Here is a 9,627-nt window from a genome sequence, read left to right as displayed (position 1 = left end):
GATCGTTGTTTCTTAGATTCATCTGTATTCAATCCAAATTTCCATTACATTTGCATATAAAGTCATGTACCATTTCCATTCTAATCATCCATAACAATTCATTTTATGCAAACACCTATTCGTCATAGTCATTCTATTTACTGTGACGCTTCGGAAGAGCAAAATAGTAAATGGCGTTTGTATGAGATTGATCATTTCCCTAGTAGTTTCTTTTGACTAACTTTAGACAAATCTTTATTATGGCATGCAGATGTGTTTTTCACTAAACGGCGCGATTTTTTAAAAAAACAGAAACTCTACTTATTTAAAAGTATTTATCTAATATCCGCGATAGGTATATGCCCTGCTCTATGGCTGATTTGCATTTTCTTTCTTATTTCATCAGAAATGTCCCATCAGTTTAAGCACATTTCCTAATGAGAAATGCAATTAACGTTTCCAACATCCTATCTGGATAGCATTTGGTTATCGGTTATTCATGTATTCTGTCTTGGGATTCAAATAAATTAAAGGAAATAGCTACCAAGAGAATTTCTCGATTTCATGAATGTCACAAGATTAGCTTCTCTGTCTCCAGATAAGCAATTCAGATTGGTCGCGCAGAGAAACGATATGAGTTGTTCTTCGCGCACTGACTGCTTCGGTGGCCCTGCATGCACAAAGCGCTTTTTTTTTAATGATTACCTTGACGCAGTTATGTTATTCGAAGGTGTGCGCAGTTGGAACCCGCTGTTTCCGCTAATCGACTATTCAATTCCCCAAAGCTATCAATTAAACAACCCACAGTTAGCGATTATGAATATTTCCGTTGTTGTTAGTGGTTGAAATCCGGTACGAATTGATATTCGGAATGAAGAAAGTTTCTCACAACAACACAGAAACTGTCAGGGACTGATAGCCCAGCATTCCTCGAAAAAAATCGCAGTCAGGTGTAGGCAGCTGGAATGTCACTACTGAAACAGCGCGTTACTCACATTTAGCGAATTCTCTTTAATATTTAGAGTTAGGAGCCCCAATTCCTAATTTTTGACATAATTGGCAGTCTATTGATTAGAACTGGCCAATGGCTTTTCTTAACGCTAATCCCGAGTTGTTTTAAAGCATACAGCGCCTGGTTTATGCAGGTTTCTGCTCGTCTCAAATTTCTGCACCTGAATAGAGTGACTTTTCGGAAAGTTTTTTTTAGCCTGAATTACTTATGGTAGAGTCACTTTTATCTTCAAAACTTGGGGCAGAAGAAATAAAAATAATCTAATTTGCACTATAATTTTCCAGAGGGTGTTTTACTTATTGATGTCAATCACCCAGTTTCACATTCAAAGAATGTTTCCAAATTTTCGGGAAGAATGTTTAGAGATTGCGGCTCTTAAATGGTTTGAGAAGCGAGGGTCCTTTTGGTGCGCCTTTGTCGATGTTCTATGGGATTCTTCCACCTCTCACCAATTCTGAACAGTGCTGCATTTCTTTCACAGCACAATATTTATCAACAATTCTTGTATTCATTCTGTGGTTAACAAACATGTGAATCGCCTCCACTGTAGACAGTGTCTTCATTTACTAAGTTACCCACAACACACGCCTGAATACAAAATATTGTTCGGTCTGTATTTTGGATAGATGTGAAAAAAGAACATTTATTCGATTATTTCAATATCGCTTATACTTTAGCTTATCAAAGCCGTGTAGTGAGTGTTTCAGCTCCGTAGACGTAAATGACAAAGTATCGACAGTAATTTACTTTCTTAGGAACAGCACGGTTTTGCCTCAGTTATACATTATCTTTTCATTCTTTAAATAGCATTCAGATTTGACCGCAAAATAACGAAGCACTTCAGTTATTTTGGGAAAAAAATCATTGAAATGAGACAAAATTGCTTATCTCGCTGTACGGTCATTAGGCATTTTTAACAAGGCTGAACGGTAATGAAGTTGCAAACTGTGTACAATAACTTCACCACAGGGTTTATATCACATCACGGAGCATTTCGATTGTGAATAATCAGAAAGACTGGAAAGAAGAACCTTACTTCACGAGTTTGGGATAAGTAGCTAAACATTTCTCCAAGAAATGAATTGTCAAGTCAAAATATATGCATTTGTCTTATTAGATAGGTAGATCTGTTTGCTGACAGCATTAAGATCGGAGTGTGCCAATGTACATCATTTGGTAGTATTTGGAGGCAGCCTGTGTGTCTGTTATGGACCGCGCTTTTCTTTGGTTCCACAAAGAGTGATCGGCAGCTGGGGCCGCTACAGAGCTGGAACCAGAGTTTCCACACTTGGAACGGAGAATCAATCGTAGATAGTTCCGCCCGCCAAGTGGGAGAAAGCAGAGAGCCAGCCGCGCCACAAAGCAGCTGGCTGGAGGTTGGGGGGGCGGGGGAGTTCAGTCCTGAGCACTGGTGTACAAATGATACCCAGGACAAAGGGATCACAGAAAGCTGGGAACACAACCTGGACCAGAGACAACACGGCCCGGTCAGGTTTGGGGACATGTCTTTGGTAATACATTTTTTTGGTGCGCCTCGGTTGTGTCTCCCGGAGAACACAATGCCATACACATGTATGCACTCGACATATTTTAAAACTGGTGACAAAGGCGAGCAAATTGAAGGTTGAAGCTGCGGAGCATGTCTGTGCAAATGTGGTGCAGCTTTATGTGTAAGTGTTATTTCCGAATCAATAAACCCTACTCCCCACCCCAACCTCAGCAAATCTCAAAGTGACAACGTGAAATGTGCAGCCAAAGGGCTCTAAAAACCTGGGGGGAGCAAAGCGCCAAGTCGTAGTTTGCAACTGAGAATGTGGATCGCTCTCATTACTGATGTTCGCAGGTGTTGGGAAAGTTGCGCTGTCATGTTCTTCAGGTGTTCTGTAAAGTAAACGGAGGCATTTCGAATAGATTCTAAATTATTTTTCAATCATTTGCTAATGACATCACAGCTGTCAAACCGAAAGTTGTCACCACGTGCAACAGCTAGTGTCGGCAGAAACAGCCCTCAACCATCCACCCGAAATGTATCCATTTTCCACATCATATGGAGTAACTCCAAAGCAATAATTCTGGGTGGAGATGATGGTTTTAATCCATTACAGCCTTGCATTTGCAGTTTATGATACCATCTGAGCCCATTAATCAGATTAATACCCTGCATTCCCCCAGAGGTATTCATTATTCTATTCCTAATTTACATTGTTTCTAAGTATTTACAGCGACTTGGGTGGTTACATCCACCGTTTCCTTGGCCTGTGGTCCTTTGTCAAGTAAATACGCGGCAGTGTAACTTCGATCCTCATCAGCGATGATGGTATGGCTCAGGGACACCGCTATTAATATCAAGCCACTTGAAAGCTGGTGGAAACCGTCTGATTTATGCTGTCATTACGCTGCATTTTTGGTGCTGGTACAATGCCAACGTTTTCATTATGCTGGTGCCAAAAGTATAGCGTAGTACAGCCAGTGCCTGTCTGATCTCAGAAGTTCCGATGTAAGCAAGAAGACCTCCATGAGATCTTTTCACATTGGTTTTTGTCATGATTGGTGAGAAGCCTGCCTTTGATTTTTAAACAAGGTATTGTCCGCACAGAAGGCTTTCTTTCTATTTATTTTAACCGAAAAGAGATTACTATCTCATCAGCTGTATTCAATCAGGAGAAATTTTGCCAGCAGTATTGGACGCTGCTAAATCATAAATGCAAACGTTTGAACACACGTAGGCTCTGTACAAGAGTAAACAGGCAGCATAATCACATATTCTGTACACATGCCAGTCTTGCACTGACATTGCCAGTCTAATCACAGCAAATTAGACAACATCTACAAAAATAGTGGTTATATGCAAGGCTTTGTGCTCGTGTGATTCACCTGTTTCCCAGGTATTAGGTCAGACCGAATACGTGATTATTGATAATAACATTTTAGTCACATTGATAGCTCATTTTCAGCGTTATTTCATACTTGCAGTATTACATTTTTAGTAAGTGAATCTTTAATTTTGCGCCAGATTCCAACTAAATTCGGGAGACATTCTAGTCCCAAAAGTAGTGTAAACTGAGTCTTCTCGTTAACTCTCTAAGTTGTAGTGCAATAGAACCATAAAGCGACGGGAAATGTGCTCCCCACACGCTGTCTTTCCGACTTCAGCCTTGTTGCTGTGAGCAGATCTAGAACAAAGGCAGGTGGTTTTCACCAGTAAAAGGCAGGGAAAGAATATTTCAGCAATGACTTCCTACTTCAGTTTGGAAAGCTGACAGGCTTATTGTCCATTTCCTTTTCGGCGAGGATAGTGCATAATTTGGAGAGCTATAAAAAAACAGAAAACGTCTTAAAATTGAGAATAGTGCCCTTCTCATGGCACTGATACATAACCAGGTTTAAACACTATTCACAGTAAAGTCAAGCACCAAGAAGGTGTTAGTTTCAAATGCCTAGTCTGCGCTGGGTTAGCCGTTGTCACACAGGGTAATGATTGGAGTAATGTAAGAGACTTCAGTATGTTTGACTTCCAAGGAGCCCTGCATTTGATCATATCCAAAACAGTTTCCATAGTGGGGGCCTTTCGTAGTGTCACCTTCGCATCATGCCTGATGACGTTCATTACTTAGGCTTACATAATAAGGTGATTGGCTGGGAACCATGCAACCACACTGTAACGTATCTTCTCTGCCTCCAGCACTGATGGGGGAGAGAATGGAGGAAGGTTAACATTAGTGGTTTCATCATTGAAAAGAAACGTGGTGCGGATACATATTTTGATTGTCCCCATTATAGCAATGCAATCTGTATGGATCTCACCCGCAAAACCTGCCACGCCCCTGGCCAAAATCATGGGAATCCACCAAATCCGTTGGTTTTGGAAGGCTCCTCAAATTGCTCTCCTTTTCCTCGGTGCATGGCACGACTAGGCATACTTAGAAAAGTTTACCCCCCAGAAAAGCTATCATGTAGCATATAGCAATAAAACAACATTCAGTGGTTCAGCACAGTTTCAGTTAAATGATGTTCAATTATTTAAGACCTGGTTAGACACCAGTGCAAGATTGGACATCATTGTTAAAGATGCATTTTTTTTTTGCTCGTAACCCGTTTACAACTGTAATAGTAAATCTGAAATAGGCTCCTAAATGTATCAAGTAATACCGTTTAAGAGGTGGGAGTTGGGGGGGAGGGGGAGGGTATGGGTTGAGAATGTGGTACTGGAAAAGCACAGCAGGTCAGGCAGCATCCGAGGAGCAGTGGAGGGGAAAGGCTAGCTGGCTCATGGAAGGTTTTACATTGGGAATTATACAGATGAACTTTCTGGAAACCTTGAAGTCTAAAAAAGGAAAGCACACATTTTATAGCATATATCAAAATCACAAGATACAGCAAAACACTTTGCAACCAAAGAAGTCCATTTGAAGTACAGTAACAGCTGTAGGAATTGTAGCAGTCAATTTGTACATAACGAGCTCCAACAAAGATAACAACCAATATATTTCTTCTTTGTGATGTTGATTGAGTGATAAATATTTCCCAGGACAGCAGGATAACTCCACTATTCTTCTTTGATATAATAGCAGGACTATTTTACCCCCACCTGAGAATACAGACAATGTGCTAGTTTAACATCTCTTCCAAAAGATGTCACCTCTAACAGTGCAGCGCTGGTGTGATAGTCTTTATTTTTGAGTTGAAACCCTGGACTTCTACGAACTGAACCACCACTGATACCTAACCAGCAGAGTTTCAAGTGCATTTCAAGCTTCACAGTTGGAATTTTAAAACAAAAAAAAAATCTTTGCTTTGGAACATTAACATAACTTTCAACGTGCAGTCATAGACAAAAGAAACATTTCAAAACTCTCATCAGTTACTGGGACAAAGGACAATAAATCAAAATGTATAAATAAGGGAAATCAATGTATTATTAACTGTCTGCAATACATACACACATAAGAATTGCAGTCAGTAAAGAGAGTGCAGTAATGATCAGTACTATCATATTCCTATCATATGGATGGCGTCACAATTTTGGTTGAACAGGAACCAGACTTCACCTGCTGTTTTATTGAACCATTCTGACCAGGAAAGCCTGAGATTTATTTTATGATCTGGGTGGAATAACTAACTTCAGCTTGAGTGCTGGTGCAATTGTTAGCCTTAAGTTTTGCCATGTCAGTGGAAAATGCCTTCACACAATATTAACCATATCTAAGTAATAAAAAACAAACAGCCAGTGTTAGGTCTACAATACAATGTAAATAAATACAATGTAAGTGAATTTTGAATTTTATCATATAAAAAAGAGAATGAAGGTAACAATGAGCACAGGCTGGATGGGTCATCTAGAATACACTGCTGTTTGCAGTGGACACACAAAACTGTGTACACCACAGTGGTAACATCCTGGAATAGAAAGAATATAGCATGGACCACAATAGCAATGCACAGAATGCATAAGACTGTGCTCAGAAATCAGGAAATACAGCTAAGTACATATAACTTAAGACAGGTACCAGCCAATAACATAGACAGAACATGTCAAAATGCAGTTAATACAGGAAACCTTCCAAAAATAGAGATATAAATTCAGATACAAATCATATAGCCTCTAACCTGGAAGGGTACTAACCAGCTTTTATGACAATGGAAATGGCTGAGAAAAAAAAGACAGCTTAGAATGTAGAGACAATAACATAGGAATAAAGACCAGCCTCCAGTAACAAATCAGGCAAAACAAAAAAGAATAGAAATCTGGAACACAAAGGAAACAGATCGTACAGAATGAAGGTCAAGATGTTAGCACACATGCGAAAAAAAGGGAAGATATTCTTTGTTTCCCGTCCCAACTCTAGTATCATTCCTTGGCAACAAAGTTGCCTAAGCTTGAATCCTGGTGACAGGTGGTAGACACTGCCTTCTGTGTTTGATGTCAGCTGTGACTGAGGAAAGACAACCTCGCTTTGCTGGCTGAAATGAGTTCATAATAGGGGTGAGTTCACAGAACAAACCTACCCATTATGTCGGAATACTTAGCACAACATGCTCATTGAAATCTCAAGGATTATCATTGTAGAAAAAGGAAAATGTCACAGCGTTGCAGTAATTTTTCTTTGGTCAGCTGAGTGCCTGACATGTGAAAACCCATCACTATGCTTTTGGAGTCTCCAACTATTATGAATCCACGTACATTAAAAAAGATTTTGTTTGCCTGATATGAAATATATACTCAGTCTGCATATGGACATAGCTCACTTACTTAAATCCAATAGATTTCTGTGTAGAATGAAGAGTATCACTAATATATCCAGGTGAATAGTTTTTGCCATTACCCTTCCAGCATGGACACACACATGGTACCTCACCAAATAGTGCTTTGTTGAAGGTGTGAAGCTATGTCAGCAGCTGGTTAACCCTTCTTAACCTAACCTTTCGAGTCTCCAAGGTTTATGTTTTGAAAGTGCTCCCATGCCTGATTTCTAGCTAATGTCTTTGACTACCTTTGTCCTAAACTTAAGAATTTCATCTATCGGATGACAGACAACTGTCTTCAATAAGAACAATAATTACTGGATGTGGATATATGTGCTATGAGTTGTAATTAAACATAAATGGAAGGCAAATGAAAGGAGGGGATCTCTGGGTTGAGCAAGCAGGTGAGATTTAAAATGAGTCTTAAAGACACATTATTATTGTATTAGAGATCAAGCAATAGATACAATCTCCACAGTCCATGAGGAATGGAAGACTAATAAAGAACAACTAATTCCACAAATATTGTGGATATGAAAATGTATTTTTTCCCTTTTTGTGCATGAATGGATTCCTATGGCTAAAGGTTTGCAGTTTGGCTTCAGAATTGTTTTGAAGATTCACATGATACTCTAAATTCATGGTAGGCAAATAAGAAACTTACCTCTCACTTTTAAAGATATGTTCATTGCAGCATGATTGTGAGACAATGGGGTAAAAATGATCCTGGTGTTTTCTTCAATCCAAGCCTGGTATTGTATGATTGATGTACTCCCAAGCAAAAGGCCCAAGGATTATCTAAAACTGCCAGTAACTCCAGCTTGGCAAACTGTCTGTGGAAGAATAACCAGCACAAGCGGTTTGCCAAAGTCAATTTAGAGCCACTAATACCACTTGCAGTAATAGTGCTCAAGTTTGTCCAAGGAGGGGAGGTTGTTATAGGCTATAGTATGGGCTGGGAGTTGGTGATTTCAGTGTCATCAGTGTTGGGTGAAATCTCCCACTCCTTCAGGGTCCATCAGAAGTTCTATAAAAAAAACAAAATCCCAAATTTCAGTGGATGGCTGTGTGAAAATCAAAGAAGAATTTATTAGAAAATTATTTTGCGAAGCAATAATTAACAGTCCAAGGATGCCAAAATTAACCTTCACAAAGTTTTCAGCTGGATTAGCACATGCACTTTGAATGCAGGCTTTACCCATTTCAATTGTCAGCAATTCCTCCCATTTTAATGTATGATAAATGGGACACTGTGTGCTAATTCCTACATGTCTTGATATTGCTTTTGTAAGAATAAAGGGAACACAAAGCATTTTTAATCTATGTTCAATTCATCTTGTCACAGTTATTGTAAAGTTTTGTTTTGTTGTTACATGTATGAAGAATCTATTAATCTTTTTCAAGAGTTGTATGGGTGTAAAAAAACACATTTATATATATAATTCAAACTTGTACCTTTGCAGAGGAGTTTCACAAGCCTTCAGATGCTGCAAATTTATCTGCTGTATTGGTGATCAGACAGCATGCAACCAAACGGGAGCTGATTACATTTTCCAATACCTAGAATTAAATAACACAGTAAACACAAACAATTTCATTACCCAATCATTAATGATTAGTAGCTAAATTATACAACAGAACAGAATGGTCCCAAAGTTCCTTGGGACCTGGGGCAGAATGTAAATTTAAATGAGATGCAAAGTGGCAGGCAGGGGCAGGAAATTAGCCAGATCCTGCTAATCCTAATTCTTCACTCTGAAGATCATTTGCTAAGAATTCTTGCTGTGGGTGGATGACTTCCAAACCTACTGAGGATCTTGTGCATTCTGGTAGCATCAGAAGTACAAAATGCAGAAGGATTCTGATTTTAGCTCTATTTCAGTCATGCATTCAAGTTATAATGTGTAATTTATTATATCTACGTGCTGCTCAAAATTACAAATTACGATAATCTCTAATAATGTACTTGAAAGTATTTACATGTTCACACCTGTATGACTCACACTTGTTTTCTTAAATGCCATGTTATTCTGTCACAACTAATTTATAATTTCCATAGAGGACTGACATAGCAAATTGAACTAGATACAAGTTCTATCTTCAAAAATGAAACATAAGGATTTCCCAGTTAAGATGTTTACTTTAACAAGTGACTAAAAACACTTAACTAAACATTATCCATGTAGGAAACCTATAATTTAAAGCAAAGAATGGAACTCCCTTTCGATTTTATCTTTAGACAAGTTCAGAAATAGATATACTTTACACTAATGCTTACATACACATTCAATTCTCCCAGAATCAAATTGATTTGACTCCTAGCTCTTTTCCTTTAAATTCACTTGTAGCTCATGGGTGTCGCTGGCTGGCCAGCATTTATTGCCCATTCCTAG

General features: G+C 38.8%; 1 long non-coding RNA gene across 1 annotated transcript; it reads right to left on the bottom strand.

The window, feature by feature from the left end:
• Positions 1-4,188: 4,188 nt before the first annotated feature.
• LOC122552024 lies at positions 4,189-8,783 on the bottom strand. Its single transcript, XR_006312266.1, has 3 exons — positions 8,690-8,783; positions 7,899-8,261; positions 4,189-4,303 (listed from the first exon to the last, which is right to left on the bottom strand). It is a non-coding gene; the product is annotated as an uncharacterized LOC122552024 (long non-coding RNA).
• Positions 8,784-9,627: the final 844 nt, after the last annotated feature.

Source organism: Chiloscyllium plagiosum, chromosome 7 (assembly GCF_004010195.1).
Source record: "Chiloscyllium plagiosum isolate BGI_BamShark_2017 chromosome 7, ASM401019v2, whole genome shotgun sequence".
NCBI lineage: Eukaryota > Metazoa > Chordata > Chondrichthyes > Orectolobiformes > Hemiscylliidae > Chiloscyllium > Chiloscyllium plagiosum.
The sequence above is the reverse complement of the archived record's forward strand: the minus strand, read 5'-3'. Positions and strand labels throughout refer to the sequence as shown.